Raw genomic sequence first — 23,809 nt, 5'->3', positions numbered from 1 at the left:
TGCCATTCAAGATTAACGGTGTCGCTGCGGGTAACTGTTGTGTTGTCTGCGACAAGGGTGCCCCGTGGAAGGTGCCGTGTGCTAGTGAACAGCCTAATTAAGTGTTGATGAGATATGCTAAGCAATGCTAAGGAATTCAAACAGCAACAGACTACTGGGTCCTCATGAGGCTATTTGTGATGGTGGATGAGATCTTGTGCCTCTCATGTTCTCTTTTAGTCTTGCTAAGTATTTGAAGAATGCTCTTCATGCTCACCTTTACATTGTCTTATGACCTTTTTCGTATCTCTTCTCTTTTGATTAGATCTCGACAATTTTGATTATATATATATATATATATATATATATATATATATATATATATATATATATATATATATATATATATATATATATAACATTTGAGGCTCCACTCAAGCACAAAAGTCCACATCAAGACCAGTCATTAATTGAAACGTAGAAAGGATTATGAAAGGAAAAAAGAAGAGACAAAGCGAAAGTATTGAGGAATTTTCAGAGGAAATGAATGATGTGCCCTTTAAACAGTGTCAGGTTATAGTTATTGGGATAGACATGAGAAGGTATGGAGTTTTAAAGCTTTAAGGTGTAGGGAAAGAAACAGATATCAAATCGGCCCACCCATAAGTTACCAACGGCCACACAGTAAGCATATGACTCAGCAGCTGACCGAGTATTGCGTGGTCTAGGTAGTGGTGGGGGCCACAGAAGGAGCTGGCTATCGGGAGCAAAAAACAAAGTAATACTTATAAAAGAGCGACATAGAACATGTGGGTCAAGTCTTGAAGTTAGCCTTGGGGGGGGGGGGGGGGGGGTGTTATACGTAGAACCAACCCAGCTTTGAGAGCAGTACTTCATACAAGAACGGATCAGTCCTTTCTGTGAACAGACCAATTGTTCAGAAAAAAAAAAAAAAATCGACACCTAAACAGGACTCCCCCTTTCTTAAAGGCGAACTTAGCTATTTCTGTATTTCTGTAATGTGGGGTTTACAAGAAAGAGTGGATGTTACAGAAATACCAAGTATATTCATTGATTCAGTATGTGTAATTACAAAACCGTCAAAGGTGAGAGGAAAGTTATGAGGAGTTTTCAATAGAGATGGGTAGAAAGTGAGCCATGGAGGCAATAAACTTAACCAGATTTCGTCTACCCTACTGAGATATCCTGTCTATGTCTGAGTTTATGGAGGAAGTTGTGTCAAGACGAGATGCAGATCGATTGATTAAAGAAATAGCTGAATTGAAGTATGTGGACGAATAAAGTGTGGATTCGTCAGCGTATAAGCGCATATACTAATTTGTGGAAGTGGGGAAATTGTTGATAAAAAGAAAAAGTGTAGTGGACAAGATAGAACCTTAAGGGACACCGCTGTTGATGGAGAAGATGGGGAGGCTGATTCATCAACAGCCACAGAGATAGATCGGCCAGAGAGGAAGCTAGATATGAAGGACCCAAGTGAGGGAGGGAAGCCAAAAGAAGGGAGCTTAGAGATGAGACCCGATGCAATACCCTGTCAAAAGCCTTAGATACATCAAGGGCAACTACATATAACTCCCCAAAATCTTTCAGGGACGACGACCAGACGTTAGTAAGATAGAAAAGATTTTACCAATGGATCTCGCCTTACGGAAGCCATACCGGTGATAGCGAGAAGACTTGTGACATTCAAAATCTCTGAGGATATGGGAGTTGAGAACGGATTCAAAGACTTTGGAAACGGTGGATGTCAAAGCAACAAAACCGTATTTCTAGGGGTCACAATGCTTACCCTTATTAGGGATGAGATGTACCAACTTGTGCTTCCAAGAAGAAGGAAACGTTCTGGTTGTTATTCAGAAACGGAAGAGACGAGCAAGCACAGGTGTATGTCAAAGGCACATTCTTTCAGTACACGGGAATGGATGTCATCAGGACCTTTCTTTTGTCTAGAGAGAGAAGCGCTTTCCGGACAGTCCGAAAAGAGATTACGGAGGGTGGGGAGTTTAAGAGAGAAGTGTCATGATAAGAAGAGAGTAGCTGAGAGAGTCGAAGTGGGTGTGGAGAAATAGTTAGGACCTACAGTTTGAGGGCATGAACAAACTTTTCATCTCTATAGTGATTGTTTCTACTGTGTATACGGAAGCTTGAAGGCTGTTGTTTACATGTACAGTAGGAGACTCCCGTACCTGTTACTACCATGTTTGTGTCCTTAACCTCAAAACCTCCAGTTTCACCGGCCGCTTACTCCCACAATATACGGAAAGTTTTGTAGCCGACCTCAGATAATCACCTCCACCTTAATCTTTTCTATCTCTTAAGGACGACAGTACGACCCTGTGTCGTGCTGGAGGGGTTACAAGTTACTACCAATAGAGGGGTTTTGGGTCATGTGGCAGAGGTTCTTCCTAGCTGCCAGCTTGCTCGCCTGGAAAGATGGGTCGGCCATGTGACCTTACCGGTAACCTTAATACACGATGAAGGTGTTCGAAATTTTTCGGTTGGTTGATGTGGCTTGACGGTGATCTACTTCATGGCCCAGGTTATCGATAGGTCTCAAGTCCAAACAGCCAACCATCCCTTTTTAAAGTGGCCTCCTCGTTGTGTTGTATTGTGTTACACTGTCTGTACTCGCAGAGTTTATGCTTACTCTGTGACGTAACATTAGAGAGAAGGTAATGTGTTGTGTCACATTATACCTACCTGAGATTATTCTTATACCTTGACGACGCAACACTTCAGGGACGATATAACTGTGTTGTGTTACATTATACCTACTTTAGCTAACTCTTACGACTCTGCACAACACTCCGGGCATGATCTTATTAGCCCTCTTCTCTTGATTATCACGATGTTACGGCCCTTGAGTAAGACGGTACGATCCTGCAACAGGGCAGTACGATGGCATGATCTTTGACCTGACCCATAAGGGTCTCACAGTCGTCTTCAAGAAGGCACTAGCGTTTCTTTAGCTTCTTTGTCTGGCATTCAAGATGATCTCTCAGGCTTGATGCACACTCACGGGACGCTCTCGTTTCGCTCACAGTCATAGGTAGTGCACACTTACCGCTCCGCTCACGCTCGAGCAACGGTCATCCCAGTCTAGTCTTGTCGCAGGATGTCTTAGTGTCGGTGCATCTGGCAGTGGGAGATGATGAATTTTTCTTCGTCTGAGTTGGATATGATCGCCAAAGCCCTAGACGAAGCGGAAGAAGAAACAAACTAAAGAAGAAAGAGTGAACTTGGCGGCCTCCATCCAATGTTGGAGAAGTGGAAAATTGATGGGGAATTATACCCCCTGTATCCTCATCTCATTGATGATGATGAGAGCAAAGTCTTTCATAATCCCACATGGTTGGTTTCTTGAGGCTCATAGGGAAGGATCGGGAGGCAGCCTCCCATCTCACTGATGACCGGACCAAGATTGTCGCGCTTGCTCCGGTCACGGGCCGCTCCCGCTCCGCTCAAAATATCTGTTGGATGACCGTTGCTTGCGCGTGATCGGAGCGAGAGCGAACCATGAGCGATAGTGTGTGCGTCCCCATTGAAATTCATGTAATGATATTCAACTGGAGCAAAAGCGGACCGGGAGCGGAGCTATAGTGCTTAGGTCACCGTGTCGAACGATATAGGTGCTGTACATACAAAGGTTATATATATATATATATATATATATATATATATATATATATATATATATATATATATATATATATATATATATATGACATATATATATATGACATATATATATATATATATATATATATATATATGTCATACAAAGCTCCAACAGCCAGGATCGAACTAGGACCCCTTGTGCAAGAGGCAGGCATGCTAACCGCTAGGCTAAGGGCCTGTATAATAGGAAACAACTATTCGAAATACTAAGTACTCGAATACCCTTCGTCTCACAATGGTGAGCAACGGGGTCTATCGGTTGTTTCCGAACAGAACACATAGCCAGCTGATAGCGTTTTACCGAACCTGACTGTACAACGTGGAGTTATATGAATACGAATAAAGTGTATATGAACGCGCACCTTCATAGAACATACAAAGCTCCAACAGCCAGGATCGAACCTGGGACCCCTTGTGCAAGAGGCAGGCATGCTAACCGCTAGGCTAAGGGACTGTATAATAGGAAACAACTATTCGAAATACTAAGTACTCGAATACCCTTCGTCTCACATTGGTGAGCAACGGGGTCTATCGGTTGTTTCCGAACAGAACACATAGCCAGCTGATAGCGTTTTACCGAACCTGACTGTACAACGCAGAGTTATATGAATACGAATAAAGTGTATATGAACGCGCACCTTCATAGAACATACAAAGCTCCAACAGCCAGGATCGAACCTGGGATCCCTTGTGCAAGAGGCAGGCATGCTAACCGCTAGGCTAAGGGACTGTATAATAGGAAACAACTATTCAAAATACTAATGCTCGAAGGGTATTCGAGTACTTAGAGAGCTCGGCAAGTATGACTTTGCATCGTTGAGTTTCAGGAGGCGAAATACTTTCATTGTATACTACGGACAGAAGATGGATAAACTGTTGGTATAAGTCTATTAGTCGCCTTGCTCTCTTATGGCACTACACGTCAGCTGAGTCAGAGGCTCAGCATGTACAGTATCACAGACAATCACATTCACCTTGTCGGCTCCCGCGTTGGAATGTCACTGAATCACGACTCTAGCTCTGGCTAAGGTTAGTTAACTAATGTGATCAGGGAAGCAGTTTAAGCCGACATTGTTGTGGTGGTTAGGAATACATTGATTGCTTCTGTATGAAAATCCTCACCTATATGAAGTATCTGATAGTGGGAAATGTCACTCAGCCGTTTTTGGTATGGAATATATATATATATATATATATATATCATACAAACCTCAGACAGCCAGGATCGAACCCGGGGCCCCTGTGCAGCAGGCGGGAGTGCTACCGCTAGGCTATGATCGCCCCTAATAGGGAAGTGACTATTCGAATACTATGTACTCGAATACCCTTCGTCTCACGTTGATGAGCAACGGGGTCTACACCGGTCATTTCCCATCAGGCTCGTGCAGCCAACTGTAAAAACGCGGAGGTATATGAATACGAACAAAGTACATATGAACGCGCACCTTCATAGAACATACAAACCAACGTGAGACGAAGGGTAATCGAGTACATAGTATTCGAATAGTCATTTCCCTATTAGGGGCGATCATAGCCTCGCGGTAGCGTTCCCGCCTGTTGCAGAGGGGTCCCGGGTTCGATCTTGGCTGTTGGAGGTTTGTACGTTCTATGAAGGTGCGCGTTCATATGCACTTTGTTCGTGTATATATATATATATATATATATATATATATATATATATATATATATATATATATATATGTGTGTGTGTGTGTGTGTGTAGTTTTTACCTTGGAAAGTACTACTCACGCTGTTTTCATTTGTCATTACTGTACACTGTTCCTGTTCATTTTATGTACCACGAATAATTTGCAAAACATGGTACAGTTTTTCTCTTTATGAGGAAAATATGGGTAGGTCAGGACTAAGGTGGGTCAAGTACATGCCGGGCCAAACTCTGGAAGTGGCCATCGCTGAGTGGGCCAAGCACTAGGCGGGCCATAATAAGTAAGCGAGACAAATGATCAAAACACGACAACAATGACATAGAGGAAATAATAGTTTTAGTATGAAATACCCGTGTGCCACCTCAAGTGTGTGCACTTACTACCCAGTCCTCAGTGTGACCTTCACTTTGTTCTGTATTTAAAAGATATTGCCCAGTATCACCTGCCATGTCTTCCTTTCATTATCCTTCACGCGGCAGCAAGTTACTCATGCGTCACTGTGTGAAGCTTGTCATGCTCAACTGAAGAGATGAAGTGAATTACTGGAGCTTCCAAATCAGGTATTTTTCTTTGATTCAGAATGGAACTTTTTCTTTTGTCCGTAATCCTTTGGTGATATGCCAGGTTGTCTGGGGAGACAGGGAAATTTATTTTTGTGACTAGCAAGCCGATTAGAACGTTTATCCTACCCGAGGTGTGGCATGTGGCTCCATCATCAGAGGTGTGACATGTGGCTCCATCATCAGAGGTGTGATATGTGGCTCCATCGCGTTACAGGTAACATTTTTCAGCAGGTGAAGATAACGAGCTGGTGACGGTGTTCGGGTCGTCATCAAAATACTGAGCCGTTTATTCCCGATGAACTCATTACACAACAGTAGGTGATTCTTTAAGGGTGGCTTAGTGCTTCATGTTGTCATTCTATTTTCCAGTGATAGTATAGTAGTCCCGTTCGTGCTATATGCGTGCGAGGCGTGGGCATTAGACAGAAATGTATAGAAGACGGTGGATGTTTTGGCGTTGAACCATTAGGGGATTGTATTTCGTGTAAGGAGGGTTGGTCGAATAGATAATAGTAAAATGTGGTGGTAAGAGGAGTATCTATGAGAGAGAGAGAGAGAGAGAGAGAGAGAGAGAGAGAGAGAGAGAGAGAGAGAGAGAGAGAGAGAGAGAGAGACCTGAAGAGGGTGTGCTGCAGTGGTCTAGACGACATATGGAGAGGATGAGTAAGGAAAGGTTCACTAAGAATGTATACATGTCAGGAGTGGAGGGAACATGATCAAGGAGGAAACAAAGGTCTGTGATTTTGCATATCGTTTTCCTATTGACGTAGATGAGGAATTCATGAAAAAAAAAGATCATTAGTAAGTTCCTCATTTTTCAGTGTTTGAGGAAAGCGGTTGTATTTCGTGTGGTTAGTATCATTATATGTCTGGAAAAGCTAGATGTTGCATGAAGAATTCAAGCCAGTGTCATGCATCAGCATTCATGGTAATGATGTGCAGTTGATTGCCACTTCATCATGGTCGCCTAGTTCACATGTGTGTGTACGTCTCCGTCCAAGCCACCCCAAAGCGTTTCTGGTTTCTTTGTTAACGAAAACCTGCAGGAACGTCTTGAATATCCTTCACCCGTGCATGACCGTGATGTTGTGTGAGGCATCGTTTCTTGGTAAGGCGTTATTTTTCCCGCTATGCTGGATGCCAGCTGAAGAAAGGGGAAACGTTAAATCTCAGACATTTTAAGAAAATGTAAGATTTGTGTATAGCCAGATTACATAGAATATGGAGGGATGATGTAATGTTTCGTGCTTTAACGCTCATAAATTTCTGTTCGTATATTTGTAAGGAAAAGTACAGAGAAGGTCATTAGTGTGAGTTGAAGATAACAAATGTGGTCATCAGTGAAGGGCACAGACTGGGGAGTGATAACAGGGGAGGGATAAAGGGAGAGATGTGAGTGGGTAGTTTAATGTGTTGTGGAATGTGTTCAAAGGTTCTCAAACTCGAGTGCACGAACCCCTGTGGATCATAGAGGGGTTTTCTTGGGCTTCACTAAGCATTTTTTTTTTTCATGACCGCTGTTTTATTTCCAAATTCAATTTTCTTTTTTCATTTTCAGCAAAATTCAGATTTTAGCATGAATTTTTTAGCAATCTTATTACATTTTTAGCAAAGCTGAAGTTAGAAAAGAATGCTGAAATCTATAAGTAACTGTAAAAGGCATTCAACACGGTATATGAGAATAACTACTAATATGTATGCAGGTTAGATTCATATGATCAGAATACAGATGTTAGTTTTACTACTGCCCCCTCAGTGTACAGATATCTACCTATATATATATATATATTTTTTTTTTTTTTTTTTTTATACCTCGTCGCTGTCTCCCGCGTTTGCGAGGTAGCGCAAGGAAACAGACGAAAGAAATGGCCCAACCCCCCCCATACACATGTACATACACACGTCCACACACGCAAATATACATACCTACACAGCTTTCCATGGTTTACCCCGGACGCTTCACATGCCTTGATTCAATCCGCTGACAGCACGTCAACCCCTGTATACCACATCGCTCCAATTCACTCTATTCCTTGCCCTCCTTTCACCCTCCTGCATGTTCAGGCCCCGATCACACAAAATCCTTTTCACTCCATCTTTCCACCTCCAATTTGGTCTCCCTCTTCTCCTCGTTCCCTCCACCTCCGACACATATATCCTCTTGGTCAATCTTTCCTCACTCATTCTCTCCATGTGCCCAAACCACTTCAAAACACCCTCTTCTGCTCTCTCAACCACGATCTTTTTATTTCCACACATCTCTCTTACCCTTACGTTACTTACTCGATCAAACCACCTCACACCACACATTGTCCTCAAACATCTCATTTCCAGCACATCCATCCTCCTGCGCACAACTCTATCCATAGCCCACGCCTCGCAACCATACAACATTGTTGGAACCACTATTCCTTCAAACATACCCATCTTTGCTTTCCGGGATAATGTTCTCGACTTCCACACATTTTTCAAGGCTCCCAAATTTTCGCCCCCTCCCCCACCCTATGATCCACTTCCGCTTCCATGGTTCCATCCGCTGACAGATCCACTCCCAGATATCTAAAACACTTCACTTCCTCCAGTTTTTCTCCATTCAAACTCACCTCCCAATTGACTTGACCCTCAACCCTACTGTACCTAATAACCTTGCTCTTATTCACATTTACTCTTAACTTTCTTCTTCCACACACTTTACCAAACTCCGTCACCAGCTTCTGCAGTTTCTCACATGAATCAGCCACCAGCGCTGTATCATCAGCGAACAACAACTGACTCACTTCCCAAGCTCTCTCATCCCCAACAGACTTCATACTTGCCCCTCTTTCCAAGAATCTTGCATTCACCTCCCTAACAACCCCATCCATAAACAAATTAAACAACCATGGAGACATCACACACCCCTGCCGCAAACCTACATTCACTGAGAACCAATCACTTTCCTCCCTTCCTACACGTACACATGCCTTACATCCTCGATAAAAACTTTTCACTGCTTCTAACAACTTGTCTCCCACACCATATATTCTTAATACCTTCCACAGAGCATCTCTATCAACTCTATCATATGCCTTCTCCAGATCCATAAATGCTACATACAAATCCATTTGCTTTTCTAAGTATTTCTCACATACATTCTTCAAAGCAAACACCTGATCCACACATCCTCTACCACTTCTGAAACCACACTGCTCTTCCCCAATCTGATGCTCTGTACATGCCTTCACCCTCTCAATCAATACCCTCCCATATAATTTACCAGGAATACTTAACAAACTTATACCTCTGTAATTTGAGCACTCACTCTTATCCCCTTTGCCTTTGTACAATGGCACTATGCACGCATTCCGCCAATCCTCAGGCACCTCACCATGAGTCATACATACATTAAAATACCTTACCAACCAATCAGTAATATAGTCACCCCCTTTTTTAATAAATTCCACTGTAATACCATGCAAACCTGCTGCCTTGCCGGCTTTCATCTTCCGCAAAGCTTTTACTACCTCTTCTCTGTTTACCGAATCATTTTCCATATATATATATATATATATATATATATATATATATATATATATATATATATATATATATATATGGAAGCGGAAATGAGTCACAGGGTGGGGGAGGGGGCGAAGGTTCTAGGAGTGGACTTTCCAGCGGATGGAAGCGAGTCACAGGGTGCGAGAGGGAGCGAACGTTCTGAGAGCGTTGAAGAATGTGTGGAAGGCGAGAACATTATCTCGGAGAGGAAAAATGGGTATGTTTGAAGGAATAGTGGTTCCAACAATGTTATATGGTTGCGAGGCATGGGCTACAGATAAGGTTGTGCGGAGTAGGATGGATGTGTTGGAAATGAAATATTTGAGGGCAATATGTTGTGTGAGGTGGTTTGATCGAGTAAGTAATGAAAGGGTAAGAGAAATTTGTGGTAATAAAAAGAGTGTGGTTGAAATAGCAGAAGACGGTGTGTTGAAATGGTTTGGACGCATGGAGAGAATGAGTGAGGAAAGATTAACAAAGATTGACAAAGAGGATATATGTGTCAGAAGTAGAGGGAACGAGGAGGAACGGGTGACCAAACTGGAGGTGGAAGGATGGAGTGAAAAAGATTTTGAGCGATTGGGGCCTGAACATATAGGAGGGTGAAAGGCGTGCAAGGAATAGAGTGAATTGGAGCGATGTGGTATACCGAGGTCGACGTTCTGTCATTGGATTGAACCAGGGCATATGAAGCGTCTAAGGTAAACCATGGAAAGTTTTGTGGGGCCTGGCTGTGGAAAGGGATGTGTGGTTTTGGTACATTACACATGACAGCTAGAGACTGAGTGTGAACGAACGTGGCCTTTTTTTGTCTGTTCCTGGTGCTGCCTCACTGAAGGGGAGTTGGGTGGGGTGGGCTGGGGGGAAGGGATGCTATTTCAAATGTGTATGTATATGTATAGGTTAAAATGTGTGGGCGTTTATGTATTTACATGTGTATGTGGGTGGGTTAGGCCATTCTTTCTTCTGTTTTCTTGCGCTACCTCGCTAACGCGGGAGACGACGATTAAGTATGATGAATAGATAGATACATATAATAACTCCCATATACGCACATATACATACATATAAATGTCATCATATACATACATATTCATACACATACACAAACATATACATATACACACATGTACATATTCATACTTGCTTGCCTTCATCCAGTCTCGTTTCTATCCCGCCACACAGGAAACAGAATCGCTTTATAAATGTTCACAATCCCTGGAGATGGGGAGAAAGATTACTGCCCATATATTCGCTGCGTGTCGTAGAAGGCGACTAAAAGGGGTGGGAGCGGGGGCTGGAAATCCTCCCTTCCTATTTTACTTTTCCAAAAGAAAGAACAGAGAAGGGGGCTAAGTGAGGATTTTTCCATTTGAGGCTAATTCATATATTCTTAACGCTACGTCACGAATGCGGGAAATGGTGACTGAATTTGGAAAAGTGTGTGAAAGGAGAGAATTGAGAGTAAATGTGAATAAGAGCAAGGTTATTATGTTCAGTAGGGTTGAGGGACAAGTTAATGGGGATGTAAGTTTGAATGGAGAAAACTTGAAGAGAGTCAAATGTTTTAGATATCTGGAAGTGGTGGCATTGGATTGAATCGTGGAAGTAGAAGTGAGTCACAGGGTGAGTAAGGGGGCGAAGGTTGTGGGATCGATGAAGAATATGTGGGAGGAGAGAACGTTATCTCGGAGAGCAAAAATGGGTATGTTTGAAGGAATAGTGGTTCCAACACTGTAGTGTGGTTGCGAGGCATGGGCCATAGATAAGATTGTGCGGAGGGTGGTGGATGTGTTGGAAATAAGATGTTTGAGGGCAGTGTGGTGTGAGGTGGTTTGATCGAGTAAGTAATAAAGGGTAAGAGAGATGTGTGATAATAAAAAGAGTGTGGTTGAGAGAGCAGAAGAGGGTGTGTTGAAGTGTTTGGACATATGGAAAGAATGAGTGAGGAAAGATTGACGAAGAGGATATATGTGTCAGAGGTGAAGGGAAGGAGAAGCGGGAGACCAAACTGGAGGTGGAGTGGAAAAGATTTTGAGCGATTGGGGCCTGAACATACAGGAGGGTAAACCATGCAAAGGTTTATGGGGCCTGGATGTGGATTGGGAGTTGTGGTATCGGTGCATTACACATGACAGCGAGAGACAATCAGGGTCGTGTACGTTGCATTCATGTCATCTCCTTTCCTTCTTTCTTCCATCATTATGCCTTTTTCCTATCATCAAGTCATCTTCCTATCATCAGGTCATCTTCCTATCATCAAGTCATCTTCCTATCATCAGGTCATCTTCCTATCATCAAGTCATCTTCCTATCATCAGGTCATCTTCCTATCATCAAGTCATCTTCCTACCATCAAGTCATCTTCCTATCATCAGGTCATCTTCTTATCATCAGGTCATCTTCCTATCATCAAGTCATCTTCCTATCATCAAGTCATCTTCCTATCATCAGGTCATCTTCCCGTGATTAGCTTTTTGTAGCCCGCTGTTGAACCTTCATTACTTGTTTTATATTTCCTTGATTGGGGTGGCCAAATGGGTGAAGTGGTTTTACTACCAGTGTACCTGGTGGAATGGATATCACTGTAACTTTTCTTTCATAAAACATTTCTTCAGTAAGCCCTAAACATATCCAGTTATGGTTATTGACCTTCTGGTAATTAATTGCTTTAGATTAGGGGTATAACTGTCGTATAGTTGGTTATGATATCCTTCTCCTCCCATGTTATTATAGTTGGTTACGATGTCCTTCTGTTCCCATGTTATTATAGTTGGTTATGATGTCCTTCTCTTCCCATGTTATTATAGCTGGTTATGATGTCCTTCTGTTCCCATGTTATTATAGTTGGTTATGATGTCCTTCTCTTCCCATGTTATTATAGCTGGTTATGATGTCCTTCTGTTCCCATGTTATTGTAGTTGGTTATGATGTCCTTCACTTCCTGTTCCATATAATGGGTTGTAGTCAACCTACAATTTCACTACACATTTCACCGCATCTGTTGCAGGATTACCCAATCCTCAGCTATGCCTGGGACTGGATCTCCCAGTCTTTCTGCCTGCGTTAACTGATCAGTTGTTTGTCATAACTCCCTTTATGCTACTAGTATCCCGTGGGCTTTGATTCTTTCCACTCATACCTCGTCTTCCCTCACATACTTCACGAAGGTAACATGATATGGCTATTGATATTTTTTTCCCCACGAGCTCATTACATGAATTAAATGTCACAATTCCTGTGAATAAAAATCAGCTATAATCTTGATGGTATATTAGTACCCGTAATTGTGTGTACCCGGTAATGAAGGGATATGAAATGTTCTCTTTTACACACACACTAGTGTACACGTACAGCTGTGTGTCACACACACACACACACACACACACACACACACACACACACACACACACACACACACACACACACACTCCTCCCCCTTCCTCTCTGCCGACTCCGCCTCTCCTCATGTCATAGACGATGAGTGGTGAGTTGACGCACAAATATGCGGGTTGTGTCCGGCTGCACCTGACCCTTGACCTTATGACTCGCCTTCCTTTTGTTTATGTTCATTCCAAGTAGATTGTCTGACTTTTATTAATGTTATCTCTTGGTCCTTAAACCCCTAGGTGCAGTTGCCCTTTATTACTGCTGGTATGGTTCTCATTATTATATCATATATATATATATATGTATATATATATATATATATATATATATATATATATATATATATATATATATATATATATATATATATATATATATATTGTTACGAATTCAATACTTATTCAGGCAAGGTCGCCAGTAACATACGTTACAAATACTACTATTCCTTGTCTTGCAAGGACGTTATAGATTTGTCAAGTTGCACAACTCAGGATAACACAATAATAAAGTTAAGGGATTGAATTAAAGACCAGCATTACATTAAATCTACTTATAATGAAAGAATTCAAGTGTACAAAGATAGGCACATAAATCAAGCATGAAACATTACGTTAACATTGAAAGTGAGTTTAATATTGAACATAAGATAACATTTGTACATGACTTAACATTCCAGATAAGATTTCAAGCCAGGAGTTCTCTTTCCTCTAAGGCAGTTCTTCGAGAACATTACACTGATAATTATAACGGGCTTACAGCACAACATTTGGGTAACGGGCTTATAGCACAGCAGGGCTTACAGGCTTACAACACAGCAGGACTTACAGCAAGGGTGGACCACTTACCTCGCTGGGCTAGAAAGAGCGAGACTCAGCGGGTGTCATGGGTATATATTACAGTAAAGACAAGCGTTCCCTGCTAGCTATACAACCTTACATTTTGATTGGCTATGGGACTCAGGTATATTCTGATTGGTTGGAGGAAACAGTCACACAAACTGCGTAGATCACCCTCCCTCTTGTAAGCCTACAGCGATGACATGTCCAGTACGGGTGGTGAAGTATTCCGCAGCTGATGACAGCAATCCCCCCGCCTCGGAGAAGGGTCGGGGTGCTCAAGGACACACACACGTTATATACACGAACATGTGAGCACAAACACACGTGTTCCGTGACAATATATATATATATATATATATATATATATATATATATATATTTTTTTTTTTTTTTTTTTTTTTTTTTTATACTTTGTCGCTCTCTCCCGCGTTTGCGAGGTAGCGCAAGGAAACAGACGAAAGAAATGGCCCAACCCCCCCCCCCCATACACATGTATATACATACGTCCACACATGCAAATATACATACCTACACAGCTTTCCATGGTTTACCCCAGACGCTTCACATGCCTTGATTCAATCCACTACTGACAGCACGTCAACCCCTGTATACCACATCGCTCCAATTCACTCTATTCCTTGCCCTCCTTTCACCCTCCTGCATGTTCAGGCCCCGATCACACAAAATCTTTTTCACTCCATCTTTCCACCTCCAATTTGGTCTCCCTCTTCTCCTCGTTCCCTCCACCTCCGACACATATATCCTCTTGGTCAATCTTTCCTCACTCATTCTCTCCATGTGCCCAAACCATTTCAAAACACCCTCTTCTGCTCTCTCAACCACGCTCTTTTTATTTCCACACATCTCTCTTACCCTTACGTTACTTACTCGATCAAACCACCTCACACCACACATTGTCCTCAAACATCTCATTTCCAGCACTTCCATCCTCCTGCGCACATCTCTATCCATAGCCCACGCCTCGCAACCATACAACATTGTTGGAACCACTATTCCTTCAAACATACCCATTTTTGCTTTCCGAGATAATGTTCTCGACTTCCACACATTTTTCAAGGCTCCCAAAATTTTCGCCCCCTCCCCCACCCTATGATCCACTTCCGCTTCCATGGTTCCATCCGCTGACAGATCCACTCCCAGATATCTAAAACACTTCACTTCCTCCAGTTTTTCTCCATTCAAACTCACCTCCCAGTTGACTTGACCCTCACCCCTACTGTACCTAATAACCTTGCTCTTATTCACATTTACTCTTAACTTTCTTCTTCCACACACTTTACCAAACTCAGTCACCAGCTTCTGCAGTTTCTCACATGAATCAGCCACCAGCGCTGTATCATCAGCGAACAACAACTGACTCACTTCCCAAGCTCTCTCATCCCCAACAGACTTCATACTTGCCCCTCTTTCCAGGACTCTTGCATTTACCTCCCTAACAACCCCATCCATAAACAAATTAAACAACCATGGAGACATCACACACCCCTGCCGCAAACCTACATTCACTGAGAACCAATCACTTTCCTCTCTTCCTACACGTACACATGCCTTACATCCTCGATAAAAACTTTTCACTGCTTCTAACAACTTGTCTCCCACACCATATATTCTTAATACCTTCCACAGAGCATCTCTATATATATATATATGAGGGAGCGTGGGGCTGGAAATCCTCCCCTCTCATTTTTTTTTTTTTTCCAAAAGAAGGAACAGAGAAGGGGGCCAGGTGAGGATATTCCCTCAAAGGCCCAGTCCTCTGTTCTTAACGCTACCTCGCAAACGCGGGAAATGGCGGATAGTTTGAAAGAAAGAAAGAATATATATATATATATATATATATATATATATATATATATATATATATATATATATATATTTATTTATTTATTTATTTTGCTTTGTCGCTGTCTCCCGCGTTTGCGAGGAAGCGCAAGGAAACAGACTAAAGAAAATGGCCCAACCCACCCTCATACCCATGTATATACATATACGTCCACCCACGCAAATAGACATACCTATACATCTCAATGTACACATATATATACACACACAGACATATACATATATACACATGTACATAATTCATACTGTTTGCCTTTATTTATTCCCATCGCCACACCGCCGCACATGGAATAACATCCCCCTACCCCCTCATGTGTGCGAGGTAGCGCTAGAAAAAGACAACAAAGGCCCCATTCGTTCATACTCAGTCTCTAGCTGTCATGTAATAATGCCCGAAAGCACAGCTCCCTTTCCACATCCAAGCCCCACAGAACTTTCCATGGTTTACCCCAGACGTTTCACATGCCCTGATTCAATCCATTGACAGCACGTCGACCCCGGTATACCAGATCGATCCAATTCACTCTATTCCTTGCCCGCCTTTCACCCTCCTGCATGTTCAGGCCCCGATCACTCAAAATCTTTTTCTCTCCATCCTTCCACCTCCAATTTAGTCTCCCACTTCTCCTCGTTCCCTCCACCTCCGACACATATATCCTCTTGGTCAATCTTTCCTCACTCATTCTCTCCATGTGACCAAACCATTTCAAAACACCCTCTTCTGCTCTCTCAACCACGCTCTTTTTATTTCCACACATCTCTCTTACCCTTACATTACTTACTCGATCAAACCACCTCACACCACATATTGTCCTCAAACATCTCATATCCAGCACATCCACCCTCCTGCGCGCAACACTATCCATAGCCCACGCCTCGCAACCATACAACATTGTTGGAACCACTATTCCTTCAAACATACCCATTTTTGCTTTCCGAGATAATGTTCTCGACTTCCAAACATTCTTCAAGGCTCCCAGGATTTTCGCCCCCTCCCCCACCCTATGATTCACTTCCGCTTCCATGGTTCCATCCGTTGCCAGATCCACTCCCAGATATCTAAAACACTTTACTTCCTCCAGTTTTTCTCCATTCACACTTACCTCCCAATTGACTTGACCCTCAACCCTACTGTACCTAATAACCTTGCTCTTATTCACATTTACTCTTAACTTTCTTCTTTCACATACCAAACTCAGTCACCATATATATATATATATATATATATATATATATATATATATATATTTATATTTATATATTTATATATATATATATAAGGGGAAAGATTTATGCGATTTGAAGGGAAACCAGTGTTTCTATATCCCTGGGGATAGTTAGAATGAATACTTCCCACGCATTCCCCCGGGAGCGGGGGGCTAGAAACCCTCACCTCCTTGCATTTTAACTTTCTAAAATGGGAAATAGAAGGAGTCATGCGGGTCGTACTCATCCTCGTAGAAGGCTCAGATTGGGGGTGTCTAAATGCGTGTGGATGTAACCAAGATGAGAAAGGAGAGATAGGTAGTATGTTTGAGGAAAGGAACCTGGATGTTTTGGCTCTGAGTGAAACGAAGCTCAAGGGTAAAGGGGAAGAGTGGTTTGGGAATGTCTTGGAAATAAAGTCAGGGGTTGGTGAGGCGACAAGAGCAAAGGAATGAGCAGCACTACTGAAGCAGGAGTTGTGGGAGTATGTGACAGAGTGTAAGAAAGTAAATTCTAGATTGATATGGGTAAAACTGAAAGTGGATGGAGAGGGATAGGTGATTATTGGTGCCTATGCACCTGGGCATGAGAAGAAAGATCATGAGAGGCAAGTGTTTTGAGAGCAGCCGAGTGAGTGTGTTAGTAGTTTTGATGCACGAGACCGGGTTATAGTGATGGGTGATTTGAATGCAAAGGTGAGTAATGTGGCAGTTGAGGGAATAATTGGTGTCCATGGGGTGTTGTGTTGTAAATGGAAATGGTGAAGAGCTTGTGGATTTGTGTGCAGAAAAAGGACTGGTGATTGGAAATACCTGGTTTAAAAAGCGAGATATACATAAGTATACGTATGTAAGTAGGAGAGATGGCCAGAGAGCGTTATTGGATTACGTGTTTGCTGATAGGCTCGCGAAAGGGAGACTTTTGGATGTTAATGTGCTGAGAGGTGCAACTGGGGGATGTCTGATCATTATCTTGTGGAGGCGGAGGTGAAGATATGTAGAGGTTTTTAGAAAAGAAGAGAGAATGTTGGGGGTGAAGAGAGTGGTGAGAGTAAGTGAGCTTGGAAAGGAGACTTGTGTGAGGAAGTACCAGGAGAGATTGAGTGCAGAGTGGAAAAAGGTGAGAGCAAATGACGTAAGGGGAGTGGGTTAGGAATGGGATGTATTTAGGGAAGCAATGATGGCTTGCACAAAAGATTCCTGTGGCATGAGAAAGGTGGGAGGTGGTAGATTAGAAAGGATAGTGAGTGGTGGGATGAAGAAGTAAGATTGTTAGTGAAAGAGAAGAGAGAAGTATTTGGACGATTTTTTTTAGAGAAATAGTGGAAATGACTGGGAGATGTATACAAGAACGAAGCAAGAGGTCAAGAGAAAGTTGCAAGAGTGAAAAAGAGGGCAATTGAGAGTTGGGGTGAGAGAGTATCATTATATTCTAGGGAGAATAAAAAGATGTTTTTGAAGGAGGTAAATAAATAAAGTGCGTAAGATAAGAGAACAAATGAGAACATCGGCGAAAGGGGCAAATGGGGAGGTAATTACAGGTAGTAGTGAAGTGAGAGGGAGATGAATTGAGTATTTTGAAGGCTTGTTGAATGTGTTAGATGATAGAGTGGCAGATATAGGATGTTTTGGTTAAGGTGGTGTGCGAAGTGAGAGGGTCAGGGAGAATGGTTTGGTAAACAGAGAAGGGGTAGTGAAAGCTTTGCGGAAGATGAAAGCCGGCAAGGCGGCGGGTTTGGATGGTATTGCTGTGGAATTTATTGAAAATGGGGGTGACTGTGTTGTTGACTGGTTGGTCAGGATATTCAGCGTATGTATGGTTTATAGTGAAGTGCCTTAGGATTGGCGGAATGCATGTATAGCGTCATTGTATAAAGGCAAAGGGATAAAGATGAGCGTTCAAATAACCGTGGTATAAGTTTGTTGAGTATTTCTGGGAAATTATATGGGAGGGTATTGATCGAGTGAGTCAAGGCATGTACAGAGCACCAGATTGGGGAGGAGCAGTGTGGTTTCAGAAGTGGTAGAGGATATGTGGATCAGGTGTTTGCTTTGAAGAATGTATGTGAGAAATACTTAGAAAAGCTGATGGATTTGTATGTAGCATTTATGGATCTGGAGAAGGCATATGATAGAGTTGATAGAGATGCTCAATGGAAGGTATTAAGAGTATATGGTGTGGGAGGTAAGTTGCTAGAAGCATGGAAAAGTTTTTATCGAGGATGTAAGGCATGTGTGCGAGTAGGAAGAGAGGAAAGTGACTGGTTCCCAGTGAATGTCAGTTTGCGGCAGGGGTGTGTGATGTCTCCATGGTTGTTTAATTTGTTTATGGATGGGGTTGTTAGGAAGGTGAATGCAAGAGTCTTGTTAAGAGGGGCAATTATGCAGTCTGTTGTGGATGAGATAGCTTGGGAAGTGAGTCAGTTGTTGTTCGCTGATGATACAGCGCTGGTGGCTGATTCGTGTGAGAAACTGCAGAAGCTGGTGACTGAGTTTGGTAAAGTTTGTGCAAGAAGAAAGCTGAGAGTGAATGTGGATAAGTGCAAGGTTATTAGGTACAGTAGGGTTGATGGACAAGCAAATTGGGAGGTAAGTTTCAATGGAGAAAAACTGGGGGAAATGAAATGTTTGAGATATCTGGTAGTGGATTTAGCAGCGGATGTAACCATGGAAGCGGAAGTGAGTCACAGGGTGGGGGAGGGGGGCAAAGATTCTGTGGGCGTTGAAGAATGTGTGCAAGGCGAGAATGTTATCTCGGAGAGCAGATATGGGTATGTTCGAGAAATAGTGGTTCCAAAATTGTTATATGGTTGTGAGGTATGGGCGATAGATAGGGTTGTGCGGAGGAGTGTGGATGTATTGGAAATGAGATGTTTGAGGACAATATGTGGTGTGAGGTAGTTTGATCGAGTAAGTAATGAAAGTGTAAGAAAGAGTGGTAATGAAGTGTAAGAAAGTGTGGTAATGAAAAGAGTGTGATTGAGAGAGCAGAAGAGGGTGTATTAAAATGGTTTGGTCACATGGAGAGAATGAGTGAGGAGATATTGACAAAGAGGATATATATGTCAGAGGTGGAGGGAACAAGGGAAAGTGGGAGACCAAATTGGAGGTGGAAGGATGGAGTGAAAAAGATTTTGAGCGATCGAGGCCTGAACATACAGGAGGGTGAAAGGTGTGCAAGGAATAGAGTGAATTGGAACGATGTGGTATACCGAGGTCAATGTGCTGTCAATGGATTGAACCAGGGCATGTGAAGCGTGTGGGGTAAATCATGGAAAGTTTTGTGGGGCTTATATGTTGAAAGGGAGCTGTGGTTTCGGTGCATTACACATGACAGCTAGAGACTGAGTGTGAACGAATTTGGTCTATGTTGTTTTTCCTAACGCTACCTTGCGCACACGCCAGGGGAGGGGTGTTGTTATTTCATGTGTGGCGGGGTGGCGGTGAAATGGATGAAAGCAGCATGAATAAAAATGTAAATGGGTATATATATATATATATATATATATATATATATATATATATATATATATATATATATATATATATATATATTTTTTTTTTTTTTTTTTTATTTATTTATTTATTTTGCTTTGTCGCTGTCTCCCGCGTTAGCGAGGTAGCGCAAGGAAACAGACGAAAGAATGGCCCAACCCGCCCACATACACATGTATATACATACACGTCCACACACGCAAATACACATACCTATACATCTCAATGTACACATATATATATACACACACAGACATATACATATATACACATGTACATAATTCATACTGTCTGCCTTTATTTGTTCCCATCGCCACCTCGCCACACTTGGAATAACAACCCCCTCCCCCCTCATGTGTGCGAGGTAGCGCTAGGAAAAGGCAACAAAGGCCCCATTCGTTCACACTCAGTCTCTAGCTGTCATGTAATAATGCACCGAAACCACAGCTCCCTTTCCACATCCAGGCCTCACACACTTTCCATGGTTTACCCCAGACGCTTCACATGCCCTGGTTCAGTCCATTGACAGCACGTCGACCCCGGTATACCACATCCTTCCAATTCACTCTATTCCTTGCACGCCTTTCACCCTCCTGCATGTTCAGGCCCCGATCACTCAAAATCTTTTTCACTCCATCTTTCCACCTCCAATTTGGTCTCCCACTTCTCCTCGTTCCCTCCACCTCTGACACATATATCCTCTTGGTCAATCTTTCCTCACTCATTCTCTCCATCTGACCAAACCATTTCAAAACACCCTCTTCTGCTCTCTCAACCACACTCTTTTTTTCTATTTCCACACATCTCTCTTACCCTTACATTACTTACTCGATCAAACCACCTCACACCACATATTGTCCTCAAACATCTCATTTCCAGCACATCCACCCTCCTGCGCACAACTCTATCCATAGCCCACGCCTCGCAACCATACAACATTGTTGGAACCACTATTCCTTCAAACATACCCATTTTTGCTTTCCGAGATAATGTTCTCGACTTCCAAACATTCTTCAAGGCTCCCAGAATTTTCGCCCCCTCCCCCACCCTATGATTCACTTCCGCTTCCATGGTTCCATCCGCTGCCAGATCCACTCCCAGATATCTAAAACACTTTACTTCCTCCAGTTTTTCTCCATTCACACTTACCTCCCAATTGACTTGACCCTCAACCCTACTGTACCTAATAACCTTGCTCTTATTCACATTTACTCTTAACTTTCTTCTTTCACACACTTTACCAAACTCAGTCACCAGCTTCTGCAGTTTCTTACATGAATCAGCCACCAGCGCTGTATCATCAGCGAACAACAACTGACTCACTTCCCAAGCTCTCTCATCCACAACAGACTGCATACTGGCCCCTCTTTCTAAAACTCTTGGATTCACCTCCCTAACAACCCCATCCATAAACAAATTAAACAACCATGGAGACATCACACACCCCTGCCGCAAACCTACATTCATTGAGAACCAATCACTGTCCTCTCTTCCTACACGTACACATGCCTTACATCCTCGATAAAAACTTTTCACTGCTTCTAACAACGTGCCTCCCACACCATATATTCTTAGTACCCTCCACAGAGCATCTCTATCAACTCTATCATATGCCTTCTCTAGATCCATAAATGCTGCATACAAATCCATTTGTTTTTCTAAGTATTTCTCACATACATTCTTCAAAGCAAACACCTGATCCACACATCCTCTACCACTTCTGAAACCAGAAACCATATATATATATATATATATATATATATATCTGGGAGTGAGACTTAGCAGCAGATGGAACCATGGGAACGAAAGTGAGTCACAGGGTTGGGGAGGGAGCAAAGGTTCTGGGAGCGTTGGAGGAGAAAGTGTGGAAGGGGAGAACGTTATCTCAGAGAGCAAAAAATGTTGATGATATTCTTTGGTTTTGGCTTATTGAAAAAGATGAATTCTTTTTGTTGACAATTTGAATGGTTGGGTAGCCTCAATAAAGTTCACTCTTGAAAAAGAGACAGACATTACACTGGCATTCTTAAACTGTAATATTCATAGGGATGAAAATAACCTAGAATTAACATATGTTGTAAACCCAAAAAATCTGCTCCTACATTAACTACTACTCCATTCATGGCAATAAGGGAAACGTTCTGTGTTTTCATCAGTGTTTCTTAGAGCATTTGGCATATGTGGTCCAGGATTCATTGATGATGAACTGTCTTATGTATGACGCTGGTTATAACGGGAGAGGAGAATTTCCAGCCCCCAGCTCCCTCTCCTTTTAGTCGCCTTCTACGACACAGGGAATACGTGGGAAGTTTTCTTTCTCCCCTATCCCCAGGGAATATATATATATATATATATATATATATATATATATATATATATATATATATATATATATATATATATATATATATATATGTATATATATATGTATATAAAGCTATGTGTACGCAAATGAATCTAGGATAGATAGTATGACTACATGTGCTTATGCACATATGTGTAATTACTCCATTTATAATGTGTGAGAGAACGTTTTACCCTCGTGTGTGTGTATGTGTCACTGGCCACTCACGTGCGTGCAGGATTTCCTTTGACGATAGTTAACCACAAGTGCCGTACGTGATACCACTAGTGGGCAGGAGGAGCCCTCACCTGTTTGGGGGCAGGAGGAGCCCTCATCTGTCGGGGCTACAGTCTGCTGGGTGGGACAAAAATAGCCCTCACATGTCGGGGTACGGTAGTGTTGGGGATGAGACAGGCTCAGTCTTTACCGCCTAAGTACTGTATGATTTTATGTTTACGACTACTGAAACATTCTCGGGCCAGTGGTCGAGTAGACTCTGCAGCTGTTGTGGTTCAGTATGAGGAAGACAGGTCACTGTAAGGTCAGGTCAGGTCGCCTTACTAAGTGATTCTTTTGGCCTGGGGAGTGCCATTCCTAGAGAGTTAGACGTGGTGTCTGGAAAGGTAAGTGTTTCCTAGGGTAAGTAACCTTCCAAGGTTCCAGTAGGATTCTAACTTATCTGTCAAATTCAGAATGGGTCCCTCTTCATGTCCGTCCGTCATGTAACATTGAAGTTAAGTACTTCCGCTGAGGATTGACTCCAGCCAGAGTACATGTACACAGCTAAGGGCTCGGGAGACTTCATTACAAGGAAAATGATAGAGCGCTGGCGGTTTGCATGCTGGGACTTTATTTCCTAGGTTAAGGGTGGAGACTTGGAGAGACAGAAAGTGCCTAACAGCATCCAGGCACCGACACAAGTGCCAGGAAGGAGCACCAGGCAGAGTAGCAGGCCTGGCAGGAGCACCAACCCAGATATAGCTTAAGACAAAGATTAAAGTGACCACAAAGGTCATATTCTGCTCCTTTCTGCTCTCTTGAATGGACTGGCGGGCCCCTTACAGTCCTCAGGTGACTATGAATGCTCCGGTGGGTTCCCTGTAGTCCCCAGGTGACAAGGAATACCTGTTACTCATCGTCTTCATCTTTGTCATCATCTTCAGTTACCCAGAGTGCTGGTGTCACCTGTTGTGAGTCTTCTTTTTTTTCACATCTGACATGAAATT

The 23,809-nt window shown here is 42.6% G+C and overlaps 1 protein-coding gene across 2 annotated transcripts in view; it reads left to right on the top strand.

Annotated features, from left to right (window-relative positions):
- LOC139749490 (uncharacterized) overlaps window positions 1–23,809 on the top strand; it is a 225,073-nt gene that overhangs the window by 113,951 nt on the left and 87,313 nt on the right. The gene's annotated exons all lie outside the window — the stretch shown is intronic.

Source organism: Panulirus ornatus, chromosome 7 (assembly GCF_036320965.1).
Source record: "Panulirus ornatus isolate Po-2019 chromosome 7, ASM3632096v1, whole genome shotgun sequence".
Lineage (NCBI taxonomy): Eukaryota > Metazoa > Arthropoda > Malacostraca > Decapoda > Palinuridae > Panulirus > Panulirus ornatus.
This window is presented reverse-complemented; position numbering and strand designations above follow the sequence as displayed.